Below are 16805 nucleotides of genomic sequence, written 5' to 3'. Positions count from 1 at the left end.
GCAAGATTGTTTATTACAAGCAGAAGTCAAGGGACTGTGGGGCCTTCATTTCATAAAAGGATCTATGATCCCAGCACTTTGGGAGGCCAAGATGGGTGGATCATCTGAGGTCAGGAGTTTGAGACCAGCCTGACCAACATGGTGAAACCCCGTCTCTACTAAAAATACAAAAATTAGCTGGGTGTGATGGTACACTCCTGTAATCCCAGCTACTCGGGAGGCTGAGCAGGGAGGATTGCTTGAACCCGGGAGGCAGAGGTTGCAGTGAACTGAGATCGCACCACTGTACTCCAGCCTGGGCGACAGAACAAGACTCTGTCTCAAACAAAGCAAAACAAAAACATAAAAGGATCTATGAAAATGATCTAGGGATCAGAGGTAGGCCTCTTTGAAAAGGTGATAAACCAGAACTTTGAGGATTCCAGAAGTCAGTCATCCGAGATGCTGGGTGAAGAGAGTCTGGGTGGAAGTGTAAAACGGACAGGAAAAGAAAGGAGGAAGTTTGGCTGAGGCATATAAAGAGAGGCTAAGAATGGTCCATGATAATAATTACTGAAGTTTCCCAGCATGAGCCCTTACCATCCTGCAGCTCTCATCCTCTGTCGCTGAAGGGCTCCCTCTGGTGGCCACCGTGTGCACACATTCTCCTGGGACAAAATCACAACCGGTGGAAGAAATCTATGGAAAAAATGAAAGATACCAAGACAATGTTAGCCAGGTGGGCAGAGAAAAAGTGAGCCAGGAAGAGTGAGGACAGGCCCAAGATAGTTTGTAGTCACCAACTGGCCCAAGAAGGAGCAGAAGGACAAAGGTAAAACCAGTTAATGCTGGCAAAGAACCAAAAGTGTGGACGCTTCATCCAGCTGCTTTGTTATTACCCAAATATTTTTTATCACCCTTATAAACCCTTATAACTTTTATTATCACCATTAATCAAACTTAGGAGACTCAAAGTCTTTTTTTTCCTGATGTCCTGGCCCCAGCTCTTAGACTAAGGTATCTCTCTGCCCAATAACCCTAAGTAGGCTCTAAATGATTCCATCTTGAATACTCAGTGCAGGCAGATGTTATGGCCAGTAAATGTGATGATTAACAAAGATGTTCCGAAACTTTAAAACAGTAAATAAATGTGAGGTTGCTGATGATGGTAATGAGGATGATGCCTGTATAATTCTACTCCTTTTTTAAAAAAATTATACTTTAGGTTCTGGGGTACATGTGCAGAATGTGCAGGTTTGTTACATAGGTATACATGTGCCATGGTGGGTGGCTGCACCCATCAACCTGCCATCTACCTTAGGTATTTCTCCTAATGCTCTCCCTCCCCTAACCCCTCACCCCGCAACAGGCCCTGGCATGTGATGTTCCCCTCCCTGTGTCCATGTGTTCTCATTGTTCGACTCCCACTTATCAGTGAGAACATGCAGTGTTTGGTTTTCTGTTCCTGTGTTAGATTGCTGAGAATGATGGTTTCCAGCTTCATCCATGTCCCTACAAAGGACATTAACTCATCCTTTTTGATGGCTGCATAGTATTCCATGGTGTAATGTGCCATATTTTCTTTATCCAGTCGATTATTGATGGACATTTGGGTTGGTTCCAAGTCTTTGCTATTGTGAACAGTGCTGCAGTAAACATACATGTGAATGTGTCTTTATAGTAAAATGATTTATAATCCCTATAATCCTTTGGGTATATACCCAGTAATGGGATTGCTGGGTCAAATGGTATTTCTGGTTCAGGACATAGGCCTGGGCAAAGACTTCATGGCTAAAACACCAAAAGCAATGGCAACAAAAGCCAAAATTGACAAATGGAATCTAATTAAACTGAAGAGCTTCCGCACAGCAAAAGAAACTATCATCAGAGTCAACAGGCAACCTACAGAATAGGAGAAAATTTTTGCAGTTTATTCATCGGACAAAGGGCTAATTCAACTCCTTTATCCAAGTGGTAGTTTTCTAAAAATAAAATAAAATAAAATAAAATAAACCTGATTTGCACTGGCAGAATTTTTTTTTTATGCCAACATCTTGTGAATGAAAATGTATGTTGCAGAAAGTGAAGACTTCCACGGATTGCAATAGGTAGTTAGTGTTGTGATCGAACTAACATCATCACATCCTTGCCTTAATTCAGCCCTATTAAGTAGAAGAAAACCATGTGAGAATCTTTGGTTGGGGAGGGAAGGGTGGGAGGAAGAGGGGAAGGCTCTCTAAATGCCCTTTTTAACTCAGTGGAGCATTTCAGGAACTCAAACCACTCCAGGCTTCAAGATTCTAAAGAACCCCGCCATGGTGTGACATTAACCAAAGTTTTGAATGATTTTCAGAGGAGGAAAAGAGAGCGGAGGGGTATATTGTGGGGTCAGATAAATCAAAGCACATTTGGCCAGACACTACCCCCCTTCATTTCCAAGCACATGTGAATTTCCAGGGAAATTGAATCCATGTGTTCCTGATTCATTTACATTTAACGCTTCACAATGCTTTGTAAGCCCTCCAAGAAGCCTTCAGTGCGTTGATGCCAGAGGTTGGGTTTTGCTTGCCATGCGGGGATCTTATATGCCGAATGAATGGGGCTAGATTTTAAAGACAGAACTAAGGAAGGTCGAGTGGCTTGAAAATTTGACCCAACATAGTTCCCTTAATTTCTGGATCCTAACCACCCAACTTTTGCAAAGTATACACAGAAATAAACATTTCTCTCCATGGCTCTCATTTTGCTGAGAGCTGCTGGCCTCGACACCCATTTCCACACAAGCCTAAGCCTCTTCAATGGCCAGAGACAGGATAAATGACACTTGACAGCAGTCTTGTGCTTCCCCGTGTTGGCTTTCTTTTCCTGTAAACCATTTGCTTCCTTCTCTGAAGCTGAAAAGTGGCTGCTGCCACCCCTGCATCTTTGATAAGAATTGACGAGACCCAGGAGAGTGTGGGAAGAGTCTCTGACTCTAGCAACTTGGCAGAGGTTCTGCAGAGACTTTCTGATCTTCTTCCACATGCTGGAAATCCCAGAAGTCCTTTGACAGAGAGGAGCTTCAGAAGGACAGTGTTCCTGTCCTCATTTCTACTTAAAAAAAAAAAAGCATAAAAAAAATGAGGGTAGCTACTAGATTATATCCTCTGAGAAAGCAGACATAATAAAAATGTTTTTTTCTTTGAGTGGGATAGGGAACACTTTGAGAGCAGTCACTTCCTCCTGCCCACACATCTGAATACAGCCGTAAGAGGTCCTACCCATCTTCAAATTGCACAAATATTATGGCAAAAACTCATGCTTCCTTTATTATTTGATAATAGCTTAGATGCCTGGCTCACAAATGAGTCAAGCTCCTGCAAAAGAAATGGCCAGAACTCACAATGAATGGTATTCAAGATTCTTTCTTCCACCTTTCATCTCTGGTGCTTCTTCATCTGCCGTGTATGCACAAGGCAGGGGCATTGTGAAGAGTGGCAAATATTTCTGAGATTGTTTAGCCTAATTCTAATAAAGTCTTTGTGAACAGGTCAAACACTTTTGTAAGCTCTCAGAGCAATTTTACATTTGCTGATGCGATTATGCCAATAATGACCTCTGCTAGAGCGCAAGCCCTATGAGGATAGGAATGGTATTGTGTCTTATTTTTGTAGTGCTTGGACCTGCTACAGTGTAGATACTCAAAAATCTTTGCTGAATTGTTTTAATGAGGTCTCAGTATATACAAGCCATGGTCATTAAATTATATTTAATGTTCACAGTAAACATAGAAGGTATGTGCTCTTAGGATCTTCATCTTACAGGCGATGAAATTGAAGCTTAGAAATATTAAGCAGCCTTTTGTTACATATGTATACATGTGCCATGTTGGTGTGCTGCACCCATTAACTCGTCATTTACATTAGATATTTCTCCTAATGCTATCCCTCCTCCCTCCCCCCACCCCACAACAGGCCCCGGTGTGTAATGTCAAGAACTTAAAGTGTAATAATAAAAAAATAAAAATAAAAAAAGAAATATTAAGCAGCCTACTAAGGCCATCTAAATTAATAAAATGTGGAACTAGGGCTCTAGGGCAGGTTTGTTTCATTCTATTGACCTCTGATCTTGTAAGGCTCACTCAGGATACACTTGGTGAATATGAACTTCACTTTCAATAAGAAGCATTTCAACTTACGTAAGAAGGAAGTACCTAACTAATGTTTGTAAGAAGCTTCCTCACTAATTAGCAAAAAATTCCTCTTGGCCCTCTTTGTCTGGCACATATTCTCTGAATTCCCTGCAAAGATGTCTTTAGACATCCTAAAACATTCACTTCCCTCTTTAAGTGTACCAATATTTATATGTTATTTAATGCATATACTCATTCAGAATATGACCTATAGTTTATTCTGAAATCTGAAAACTGGAAACACTAAATAACTATGCAATTTAAGATCTCTAACTGTCAGCTACAGCTTTCTTTTCTTTGATTTTAGTCTGCCTTTCTTTGCCTTCTGAAATGGTTTCTTGAAGATTACAGCCACATCAGATTCCTTGAACAAGCTGACTGCCGGTTAATTTATAGAAGGGCAGTGAAGTGATTCATAAGCAAACATAGGACTTTACAGATACCTAAGAGACTTTGTAATCCTTGGTAAATATGCCAATTTGAAGTATTTCAACTTCAAATTATATATGTGCGTGTGTGTAAAATTTTATTGTAAACTGTAAAGCACAGTGCAAATATTAGTTATATTTGTTTTAAGTAGGAAAGAAACTGCTGGTGAAGTCTGAGGCTGTGACTTCTGCTTTTGTTATTTTGCGTCTATGCATTCTCTGAGACACTGAACCTTATAGCATGTGCCAGGATGGTTCTTTCCTTGAAACCCATTTAAGAGTAGAGACAGGACCACCTTCAGGCAACACTTTAAAAATTGAGTGAAGAATTATAATCCCTAAAGGAATTTAAGAACACCATGGAATTATCAACTTGACAAGATAAGCTTGGAAGCAGAGAACTAAACCTGAAAATATCTTTGGAGTTTTTCCAGCAAAGATTGTTATCGCTCAGTAGACATATTTCATGACCTAGTGCAAAAGTATTATTGTTCTGAGCTTCTCCATAGTAGTGCTTCTCAAACTTTAATGCCTATCTGAATCCCCATGGGATTTTGTGAAAATGCAGATTTCAGTACAGTAGGTCTAGGTTGTTGCCTGAGACTCTGCATTTTATCAAGCTCTTCATTGGTGGTGATGATGCTGGACTATGGGCCGCACTTTGAATAGCAAGCCTCCATGGAATGATGTAATACAGCCTTTACATTTAAGAATTAGGGCTCAGACTCTGAATTTAGACTGTGTGGCTTGAAATTGCACCTCAGTCGCTCACTGTGTGATCTTGTTCAATGTATTGTACTCCTTTTTGCCTTGTCCATATCTGAGAATGAGGCAAGTATTAGTATTACTTCATAGGCTTTTGTAATAATTGCATAACGTATCTATGAAAATGTGTGGTTGGTATTACCCGTTACACATAGTAATTGTATTAGTCCGTTCTCATCCTGCTGATAAAGACATACCCGAGACTGGGTAATTTATAAAGAAAAAGATATTTAATGGACTCATAGTTCCACGTGGCTCTGGAGGCCTCACAATCATGGTGGAAGGCGAAAGGCATGGCCACAGGCAAGACAGAAAATGAGAGACAAGTGAAAGGGGAAACCCTGTGTAAAACCATCAGATCTCATGAGACTTATTCACTACCACGAGAACAGTATGGGGGAAACAGCCCCCACGATTCAATTATCTCTCACCAGGTCTCTCCCAGAACACCTAGGAATTATGAGAGCTACAATACAAGATGACATTTGGGTGGGGACACAGCCAAACTATATCAGTAATCATATAATAAATATTATTTATTTAACAATTGTATCCACAGAGGATGTTGCTTCTCCACAGGATCTCTTCTTAGGCATTCAAAAGAAATTTTCTCAGGTAAAGTATTATAAAAATCATGATAATTTTTTTTCTGAATTAAAATAGGATACATAAAACGATCTTTTCAAATTCTCTTTGTGTAAAAATTAGTCAATCGATTAGTGTGTTTAGTAGACATGTTTATGATAACATGGCTTTTGATGTCTTGGCATTCTCCAAATTCTATTTTGGTGCTTGTACTACTTCTTTATAACCAACTTTTCTTACTCAATTCTACATTAAATTTAATTCGTTGTGTTCTCAAAGTCTCACAGGAAACTCTCACTGAAGTGACACAGTTTGTCATTTTGATCACATCACAATCTGCTGTAGGAATAAATAAGAGAACCATATTTGTTCTTTTCTACATTCTATTTTGACTGTGCATGTTTTTCTATTACTCAAACACAGTAGGAGTATTATCATCCTTTTGTTCTGTTTTATTGGTTTGACCCTAACGGTCCTTCTGCCTATTTAACAATAATATATTTTAAAGACAGAGAGTTTAGTGCAGCCTTGGGAAATCTTGATATTCTCTGACTTCCCACAAGAGATTCCATCAAGAGGTTCTGAATATCAGAACCACTGTAGTCATACTGTTTGCTTCCTTACGGTCATTCATTTACATGTAATTCCCTTCTCTCAATTGGTGAGTCTTTTCAGTATGGGTCATTCACCTTCACACTGTCAGGGCATAGTAAAAATTCTGCTTCATTGTATGTGCTTCATGAATGCTTGAGGGCTGAAGGGAAGAAGAGAGATAAGAAGAAGAGAATGAGGAGGAAGGAGGAAGGAACAAGGGAAAGGAGAAAACAAAATGTTGGGGAACATAGAGAAAAGTAATATTTAATATCCACGTACTACATGCCACACCCTCATCCCAATTTTTTTTCTTATTACTGATTAGAAAAGATGTTTAGACACTATAACTCAAGTTTACCCTGTCAACAAGGGGTAGAACTTGCAATGATGCTTAGACATATCTTAGTCCCACACCTGTACTGTCATACAGCACGCAGCCTCCAAGGCAGTGATTCTCAAATTTACCTCTACAATAAAATTACCGTGGAAACTGAAAAAAAATACTGATGCCTAGTTCTCTCCCTCTAAGATTCTAGTTAATTTCTAGAATGCAGCCTGGCCACTGGGATTTAAAAAATCTTCCTAGATATATCTAATATTCAAGCAAAATTAAGAAACACTTTTATAAGATTTACATGAAAATTACAGATCACAAAATCAGAAATGAAACTATGTCTTTCATAGACGTATTTGGCAGGGGGAGGAACACGTATGTGGAAAAGACATATGTGTGGCATTTAATGATAATGAGGTATTAGGCAGCACTACCCACATGCTTTGGGTTGACATCAGAACAGACAGTCCTAATCCTCGGCACTGACCCTTTTTAAAGCACCTGCTATATTCAGGAATTATTTTATTTATTTTAGATATATTCATGTTATTAATCCATTTAGTCCTCACAATCCTTCTATGAGGAAGGATTATTTTTAACCTCCATTTTACAGAAAGAAACATTGAGAGTGCAGGTTTATTAACTTGCCCAAGTTCTGACAGCATGAATAGAGAGAGCTACAATGCAGAGTAGTGGGGTTCAGTTTAAGCAGTGGGATCCAAAGTCCTCATACTTAACCACTACTAGATCAGGTTATTTCACCCTCCCATCCCATTCAGGGCCTAAAGGGAGGCGAATAAAGCAGGTACAAAATTTAAAGGCACAAGAAAAACTCAGTAATCAAGAGAAATAATATTTTAATGAAAAATTTTAAAATACAAAATAATGCAAAAATCATGATGAGCGACTTTAAGTTTCCAAATAAAAGGGTTCCATGCGGAGCCATATTGGAAACTTGAAACAACAGAAAAATCAACAATGCTAATCCTCTTTTTATGAAAAATTTTAATATTTTGTTCATCATAGATTTGTGTTAATTTTGACATTTTTAATGTATCTCATAAAAATATAAATTTCTTGATTACTGAGATGTTTTTGTGCCCCCTTGAAATTGGCACCCAAAGTAAATGCCATATTCACCTCCTCTTAGTCCTGGCTCTGCCCATCTCTTCCTCCTATTTCTAGACATGGTAGGTGCAAGAACATCTTGAGGACAAAGCCCAGGTGTTGCTTAAAATCTTTTCCTGCTACAGAACTGCAACTGTGTTGGGTTTCCCTTCTCTTTACCCCCTTACTTTCTACTTTCCATTTTTAATTTTCTGTTTCTCTCACTATCTGTGTTCTCCCTCTCCTTCCTGCTACCTCACCTTCTCTTATTATTTTTTTTTTTGTCTTATAAATTCCTTCCCCTGCTTCTGAGATCTCTTAGATTTGTGCCTTCCAGTTTACAATGTAAATGACCTAAATATTACTGTGCTAGGTGAGGTCCTTCCACAATCAAGTCAAGGCAGCTTTTAGCATCGCAGGCTATTTCAGCAGCAGTACCGCAGTTATCTTTGCCATATTTGCTCCGTCAAGTTTGAGCTTTCTCTTCTCATGATCAAAGGAAGGAGTCCAACCTTTTAAATATTTTACACTTCAGAATTAGTGTATATTTGATCTGTTATCCATGTAATGAAGGATAATTTTATGAGCAAAATGGTCAGGCCAGGTATCCTAAGGAGACTGAGGCAGCTGTGGTCTGTGCTCACCTACAGTGTTTTTGGAGTAAATCTGAAACTGAATTCAATCACATTCTCCTTTCAGATCAATAATAGAACAACTTTCAACTTAGAACTAGAGGAAAAAAGATTCATTTTTAAAGGAGCAAAATAGACATGAAGCCTTATTTGATTATGAGATATTTTTGTCCTCTTTAAAGAAACAGATTCCCTGAACCCTCTAAATGTTCTCCCTTCTGCCACCAAAGGAACAAGTCCAGTCCAGCTTGCTGGAGTGGGCGAGACCTCATGAGCAGTCCAGTAACTCATCTCAGCTGAGGCCCCTGCAAGACCAACTGGTTCCCAGATGACCTAGGAATTGACCTCAGACACATGAGTCATCCCGCCACATTCAGCTGAGCGTAACCCAAATTGATGACTCAAATTGTAAACCAAATACATGGATGTCAGTTTAAGCCATGAAGTTTTGGGGTGGTTTCTTGCTACACAGCATGAGCTAACTAATGCAGAAAATGTTTCATGAAAATGTTTGGAGTCTTCTATCATTTCAGAAGGAATTGAGCTGCTTTCCCAGCTGTGGGAAAACCATCGGTCTCTGGCTAATCAAGAGAGCCTCTGTGGGCTCCTTCTGAAAAATGCAAGAGGTTTTTCTAATGCAGTACACTTCTGGGATCCACTCTAATCATTGATAACCTCCTTCCTACAGCCACTTTTGTATGTGTAACAGACCTCACATTGCTTAGTCCAATAATCAGATTTTTTTTCCCCTAAATTTCCAGGGGTCCTGCAAGTAGTTGATATCTGTTTGAGGACTACACACCCCTCCTTTCCTAGAAACATCCCTAAGTAAAGCATCAACCACAGTCCTTGGAAAACCATGCTTTTAGAAGCTTTGATCAGTAGGCTGGCACTGTAGAACTCTTCCCAGTGTGTGGAATTGGCAAATTAAATCCTACATTTCTATTTCTTGCTGCTCTCCAAGCCTGATTCTATCATACCACATCTTTGCACAACCTTCAAAAACAAGGGCAGAGGTGAAAGATTAAATTCCAGGGGAAAAGAAAGAGGAAAGAAAAATAGCATCTATTGGGTTGGTTATATGCCATGCTTTTTCTATCTTATTTAAATCCTAAAATTATGAAATACTAAATATGCCAAATGATAAATATTCTCATGTATGTTTAACTCAAACTATCTGAAGAGACCTTCTGAGGTAAGTAACACTCTTCTCCACTTTACAGGTTAAGAAATTGAGGCAGAGACAGTTTAGGTAATTTACCCCTTACAACAAGACAACATCTCAAGAGGGGACTGAGAGACTCTTTGGATGAGCAAATCAGTTCTGATAGAGAATCTGAAGTTTACGTTGGCAGAATATTTATGTAAAATGAAACTTAAAAAGTGGAGGAGATTGTTACCTTGAATTGGCATGCTAAAGTTTTAAAGTTTTATAATAAAGTTTTAAAAGGAGATTGAAGAAGTTTATTTAATATATAAAAAATATAAAAGTTACTTTTTTTCTGTTTCTTATTATTTTTGCAAATCTGATTTGTATTAAGTGTGTACAATTTAAAATACCATCCCACATCTCATCTCTCTCATGATAGGTAAGTAGGCAATGAGTTCTGGGTTCACATAATAGTTATGTGTACTTTCTAAAGCACATTTATCTTGCAACTGAGGTTTTCCCTTTTTTTTGACAGATATTTTGTTAGAAGAAGAATAAAGAAAAAAAGTAACAAAAGGAATGATGTAAAATAGAAGCCTGCATAAACCACGAAAGACACCATTAGTCCCTGCCTGCCCAAGCGCTGGCTCTGTCATGCCCCTTCTCCTGGAAAGAACAGTCTTTTTCTAATATGCACTGGAATCAGTGCTAATCATCGCCATCCTCCTCTCTGCAGCTGGCTTCATATGTGTGCTCCCATGAAATTAACCACCCTCTTCCACTCTTTCACATCCTGGTTCACTTTAGCATCCTTTCTGTTGTCCAGGTTTTTTTGTTTTGTTTTGTTTTTGGTAAATGCTCTATCCCATTTTATATTCTATAAAGTAATTATCCCTAATCCAACATTGTTTTTGTTTTTATAATTGCATATTACTTTTGTCAGAGAAACACTTCACCTCAAACTGGGTCCTATTTTGAAGAAAAATTTAAAAGCCTGCTGTTACAGGTTTCTGTCCTCTGCCTCTCTTAACTTGCCAGCTTTCACACTTTATCTTTTTCCTTTTGAACCCAGTATGATAGTTAGGTGCTTTAGCATTTGAATTCCAGCTACACGACTGTTATACTTGTGACAAGATTACATCAGCTGAGTCTCATTTTACCTATCCACAAAGTGGGAATATGATGATCAGAGTGCCAACAGCCCAGAATCACTGCGGGTGTCAAATACATTGAGGTTGTGTGGCCCAGTATCTGGCACTTACTAAACACATATTGAATACTGATTGTTCCTCTCATTCTCTTCCTTCTAGGTTTATACACAGGTCACTGTAGTTAGTAACTTTCAAGCATTTATCAGGACCCAGTAATCCTGACTGCTCCGCATCTGTTTTCCGTATGCTTCTGCGTCATCTTCAAAATTTCCCTCTGCCCACATCTATGAAATGATTCATAATAAATGAGGCTTGCAATTATTGAAATATTTGTATAGGTGTTCACAACTTAAATTTTGGACTCATTTTGGTTTTGCTTCTGCATCATAAGTTCAACTTTTCTTTCAAGTGTTTGCGTCCTAAGAGAAAGACGTTAACCCCATGAGGTAGAGAAGATGTGAGATCTGAGATGTGAAACAATGTGTGTGGCAGACCAAGTGCAACTACAGCACAGTTTGTCCCAAGTGGTTGATCCTAAAAGTATGCAAACTGGTTCTTTATGGAATGCCATTCTCACACATGAAGTGGATTAAATAACAGCTGGCAATGAAAACATCGATTTTACAGATGAGCTAATTAAGGGCTGGTTCTCTGTATCATAGACTTTATGTATCTTTTTGTATAAGATAAGGGTGAAAGGAAGGAGAAGGAAAGCAAAAATAGACCCATAGTTATGTGTAGGCCTTATCTGACCATATTTCAGGCATGGCTCAATGACCTGTTTTTGTATAAGAGATGTCTAAAAGCAAATTCTACAAACACAGAGACATTGCTTACATCCTCCTAATAATTATTAGGAGATTTGGCTGTCTAACACAGACAAGGAGAATGTCCCTGGGTTATCTGATTGGAAACCGAGACTTAGAGAAGTTGAATAAATGGCCTAAGATCATCCAATGAGTATCAAACCCAGGATTAAGTTCAGATCTGTCTGAAACCAGGGTTCATGCTTTTGCAATTACACCACGAAGAAAACTGATAGAAGGCAAATTGTCTGGGGTGAAAACAAGAAGAATTGCTTGAGACAATGGGCCTATAAAGAGGCAAGTTTGTCTTGTCAGCTGACCACTTTGGTATTTCACAAAGATATATCTAATTGGTGAGAAGATCATAAGTAAATTTTCAGTAAACAAGATTATACAACAAGGTATATTTTGAAAGGTACATTCTATTTAACTGTGCAAGGCAAAGACGGAACATTCTATTTTCTAATATCCCTTTTTAAAGTTGTGATATTGGAGGAGGACTTTTGATTCAGAGTAAATCCACTTATTTTTCCTCACATACATCGGCTATAATCTACATTTTACTCTATGGTGCTTATTACATTTATTCTGTAAATACATCCATTTTACAGATATTGCCAAGGTATCATCTGGCAATGTAATTTAGCATACAATATACCACATCATTTAAAAATGCTGAGTCTTATATGGATAATGCCAAAATGGAAAAAAATGTAGGCATCAAATATACTTCTTAATCTAATTCTTACTAGTAAGACAATATGGTTGGTAACAGCAATGAAGATATGCTGATAATAAAGAGAGAAATAGAGAAAGAAGAAAAGAATGAGAAAGGGGGAAGAAATTAACAAAAGAAAAGGAAATTGTAAGTTAGTGGGAGCCTAGATAAAAACAATTACAAAATGGTCACAAAAAGCTCAGAAATATGAAAGTCTCCCAGGACCAAATGACTGTCTGGCCCCAATATCTAGGTTCTTCAGTAATTTATAAAATATACTTTTTTCTACTATTATAAAGAACCTGATGAGCAACTGAGAGATTAGCCAAAATTTAAACCAGTTTGGAACCCTTGAAGAAAGACCCAAAGAGGATGGGCTATGGTGAAATTCAAAACTGGGGTTAGCTCCTGTCTGCACCACTTAACAGCTGTGAGGTCTTTGTAAAGTTGTGTGTGTGTGTGTGTGTGTGTGTGTGTAGTGTGTGTGTGTATATATAATATATATATATACTGTGTGTGTGTATATATATATAAAATCATACACACACACACACAATCTAACATATATTTTCAGTGGTTTGATCAAATAGTCGATTTACATCATCTTGAGATGATAAAGTTTACCCTCTGTATCTTCTTCAGCCACCATTCCCAGCACTGTGATTGCCCTCGTCATCAAGTTGTATTTATTACGATTGCTTTTTTAATGTCCCAGCAAGAAGAAGGGGAAGTATGTCTAAACTATCAAGGCATGCACACTTTGAAACCACTGAAGTTTTAAATAAATATTGCCATTTTGCAAATTTATAAATTTGCAAATGTATAAATCCCACATCTAAAAACTTTTTTTTCCAGATTATAGATGCATAAATCCTCAAAGGCATGGTATGTTCATAGCACTATTTTGTTAATTGCTTGAAAATTTGAAAGTAGCCAAAGTGATCATCAATAGGAATATTGTTTAATAAATTTATATTATATTCATATTACAGAATAGGATGCAACTTGTAAAAGAAATGTACTAGCTTTGTGTGCTACTGATGCAGAAAACAAATTTCTATGAGGCCTGGTGTGGTGGCTCACATCTGTTTTCCCAGCACTTTGGGAGGCCGAGGTGGGAAGATCACCTGAGGCCAGAAGTTTGAGACCCACCTGGGCAACCTAGCAAGACCCCATCTCCACCAAAAATAAAATTAGCCAGGTATGGTGGCACAGCTTATAGTTCCAACTCTTCAGGAGGCTGAGGTAGGAGAATTGCTTGAGCCCAGGAATTTGAGGTTACAGTGGGCTATGATGATGCCACTCCTCTCCATCCTGGGTGACAGAGTGAGAAGGAAGGAAAGAAGGAGGGAGGGAAGAAAGGAAGGAAGAAAGGAAGGAAGGAAGGAAAGATGGAAGGGAGGGAAGGAGGGAGGGAGGGAAGGAGGAGGGAAGGGAAGGAGGAAGGAAAGAAGGAAGGAAGGAAGGTGGTCTATTTATGTGCCTGAAATAATGGGTGCTCAAAATATTGGCTATGATATATTCACTATTTTCTAAATAATAAGTTCGTATGCTGAGTAGAACAATCTCCAAGGCATTGTTTACATCACAAAAGAAATGAAAGGGAATAAAGAGAGACAATCTCTTGCCATTTATACTGTCACCCCCTCTTCATTTGGGGAGACAGTGTAAGCACAAGAAAAGACTTAAGAACTGTGCATTGTGACATCCCTATCAGTGTACTCAAATGGTTTAAAATGAGAATTTGGAAATGAGTGACAAGAACTTGATAGCAGAGTAACAGCCACCGGGCTTAATTTAGGGATGGTTTCATGCATGGAAGAACTGAATCAGGATTTATATGAGGCAAATGGACATAAAACAATGTTATGTAAAACAAAATAAATCAGAGTAAAAGCACATAGTCAAGGAAGAATTGATGGAAGACATTCATAAATATTGCAATTTCGTGGGAGAAGAACAAGAGATGGGCTTGGAGGGATATGGAAAGTATCCAGTGCAGGAGCTGCTAAACTGAATAGGCAAAGAATGAGACCCAAAGAGGCAAACTTGGTAGTGTACGAGCAACCACTGTGCATCCTCAGCAGCAAGTGAATTATGGTATTGGCCCTCATTGTCTACCTGAAATCTATCTAATAACTGATAAAGGAATAGTACTGGGTATTCTATGATTCGTGGGTAAATTGACTAGTTTTTGTGATTTTTATAATGAATAATTTATTCAAAGTTGGAGAATTAAAAATAGATTTTAAACAATCTTCCTTCTCTTGAGACTGATAATAGTAATCAAGAGGAAAGGAAAATGTCAGTGAAGAAACACCAACTGAGGTTTAACTAAAGCACAGAACACTGGCATCTTCTGGCTGCGAAAACAAAAACCAATCATCAATAGGAATGAGTGGCTCATCTCAGCAGTCATTAGTAAACTGCATAAAATCAGATGTGCACTTGATGAAAAACCTCTGGCTACTGTGGAGAAATTGTTTTGTAGGTGGGGATACATAGAAACAGGAAAAAGCATGCTTTCAGGTAATTAATACAAGAGTTGACAGTTGCTTGACTAAGATGTTAATGATAGAATTTGAGAAGAATAATTGGATTCAAGATACTTTTAAGAGTAAAAACAAACGTGAACACTTCAGCTTTACAAAAGAGGAAATTTGTATAACAAAATAATCAAAGGCTTATTGAGATCAATGAAAGTGCTCAAAGTCACACAGCTAGTAAAGTGAAGATCTGGGATTTAATCTGTAGCTTATCTGTTTCCAAGGCCCTGGTCTTATGCAGTACACAACTTCAGCTCCCCTACACAGTGGAAAGGACAGAAAAGTTCATGTCAACTCATACTTTCCATTTAGGCTTTGTTAAGAAAAAAAATAACAAGACTTCAAGTACTCACTGTTTTTCTAAGGAGCTGTAAAAGGCAGAACCCAGAATACACAAACAAAATAACCCGTAATTTTAATAAAAATATAGTTTCCCGAGAAGGTTTACAGGTGCCCATTTCTTTGAGATCTTTCTAATTAAAAATTAAATGTTTATTTTTAGTTGCTTTTTAAAGCAGAAGATGCTATTTTTTTCTACACACTCCCAATTTTCAGAAAAGTAGCACTTATCAAGAGCCCACGTTGGGCAGAAAAGTATACATGATATTAATAGAATATATGAATGTAATATGTATGTTAGAATACATCATATGATAGCCAAGGTCCATGGGCTCTATTCTGAAAGTTTGTCATCAAACAGGATGAGGGACCATAGGGAAACTGCTGTAAAAACCCATATGTCAGAAACACATACACTGCACACATACATACACACACACACACACACACACACACACACACACACACACACACACCAGGAAAACCAGCTGTAGAAGTCAGCCTAGAAACCTGTGCTGTCCAAAAGGTAACCATTAGCTACTAGCTACTGAGTCCTTGAAATGTAGTGAGTACAAATTTAGATATGACAAAAGTGTAAAATACTCACCAGATTTTGAGGACTTAGTGTGATAAAAAATGTAAAATATTTATGAATTTTTACATTGATTACAATCTGAAATAATATTTTCAATATATTTGGTTAAATAAAATATATTAAAAAGAATTTAATCTGTTTCCTTTTACTTATCTTTTTAAATTCTAATTTAATTTAATTTAATTTCTTTTAGACAGAGTCTTGCTCTGTTGCCCAGGCTGGAGTGCAGTGGCACAATCTCAGCTCACTGCAACCTCCGCCTCCCAGGTTCAAGCGATTCTCTTGCCTCAGCCTCCCAAATAGCTAGGATTATAAGTGCCTGCCAACAGACCCAGCTAATTTTTTTTTTGTATTTTTAGTAGAGACAGGGTTTCACTATCTTGGTCAGGCTGGTCTCGAACTCCTGAGCTCAGGTAATCAACTTGCCTCTGCCTCCCAATCCTTTTTTTTTTTTATGGTGGCTAAAAGAAAAATGTCAATGACCTATGTGAATTGCATTTATAGGATCACCTTACATTTCAGTTGGACCACACTGTTCTAGACATATGTACTAGAGGCATTTTAGAGAGTGTTGCATTGTGAGGGGTAACAGACAACAGGTGGATGGGATGTATCTGGATGTGTCCAAGCTTGTATATCTTTCCTTAAACACGGTCTTTTCCAGCCACTGTCAAATTTTGAATTCAAATGAAACTCTCCCCCCAAAAATGTTGCAAAAGATTATTTGTCCATAAGTCCGCATTTTTGCATTGCTATTATTTATCTATTTTCAGCAAAGCTCCGATGTTACCATAAAAGGTTTTAATTCAGATGCCAGCTCTGCATTCACATCAAATGACATTGTATTCTTTCTGTGATATTTTAATAGGAAGAGAAATGTGCTGATGGGTACTATTAAAGATCTA

General features: G+C 38.0%; 1 long non-coding RNA gene across 1 annotated transcript in view; it reads right to left on the bottom strand.

Annotated features, from left to right (window-relative positions):
- LOC134810795 (uncharacterized) overlaps positions 1-16805 on the bottom strand; it is a 501171-nt gene that overhangs the window by 156169 nt on the left and 328197 nt on the right. The window contains exon 3 of the long non-coding RNA XR_010159384.1: positions 580-678. This is a non-coding gene — a long non-coding RNA (uncharacterized LOC134810795). The remainder of the gene's footprint in view (positions 1-579; positions 679-16805) is intronic.

The sequence above is a fragment of the Pan troglodytes genome, chromosome 7 (assembly GCF_028858775.2).
Source record: "Pan troglodytes isolate AG18354 chromosome 7, NHGRI_mPanTro3-v2.0_pri, whole genome shotgun sequence".
In the NCBI taxonomy this organism is placed as follows: domain Eukaryota; kingdom Metazoa; phylum Chordata; class Mammalia; order Primates; family Hominidae; genus Pan; species Pan troglodytes.
The sequence above is the reverse complement of the archived record's forward strand: the minus strand, read 5'-3'. Positions and strand labels throughout refer to the sequence as shown.